Here is a 925-nt window from a genome sequence, read left to right on the forward strand (position 1 = left end):
CACGCACACCCCACACACGCACACCACACACGCACACCACACACACACCACACACGCACACCCCACACACGCACACCACACACGCACACCACACACACACCACACACGCACACCCCACACACGCACACCACACACGCACACCACACACACACCACACACGCACACCCCACACACGCACACCACACACGCACACCACACACACACCACACACGCACACCCCACACACGCACACCACACACGCACACCACACACACACCACACACGCACACCCCACACACGCACACCACACACGCACACCACACACACACCACACACGCACACCCCACACACGCACACCACACACGCACACCACACACACACCACACACGCACACCCCACACACGCACACCACACACGCACACCACACACACACCACACACGCACACCCCACACACGCACACCACACACGCACACCACACACACACCACACACGCACACCCCACACACGCACACCACACACGCACACCACACACACACCACACACGCACACCCCACACACGCACACCACACACGCACACCACACACACACCACACACGCACACCCCACACACGCACACCACACACGCACACCACACACACACCACACACGCACACCCCACACACGCACACCACACACGCACACCACACACACACCACACACGCACACCCCACACACGCACACCACACACGCACACCACACACACACCACACACGCACACCCCACACACGCACACCACACACGCACACCACACACACACCACACACGCACACCCCACACACGCACACCACACACGCACACCACACACACACCACACACGCACACCCCACACACGCACACCACACACGCACACCACACACACACCACACACGCACACCCCACACACGCACACCACACACGCACACCACA

This window comes from Lipotes vexillifer, unplaced genomic scaffold (genome assembly GCF_000442215.2).
Source record: "Lipotes vexillifer unplaced genomic scaffold, Lipotes_vexillifer_v1.1 scaffold349, whole genome shotgun sequence".
NCBI lineage: Eukaryota > Metazoa > Chordata > Mammalia > Artiodactyla > Lipotidae > Lipotes > Lipotes vexillifer.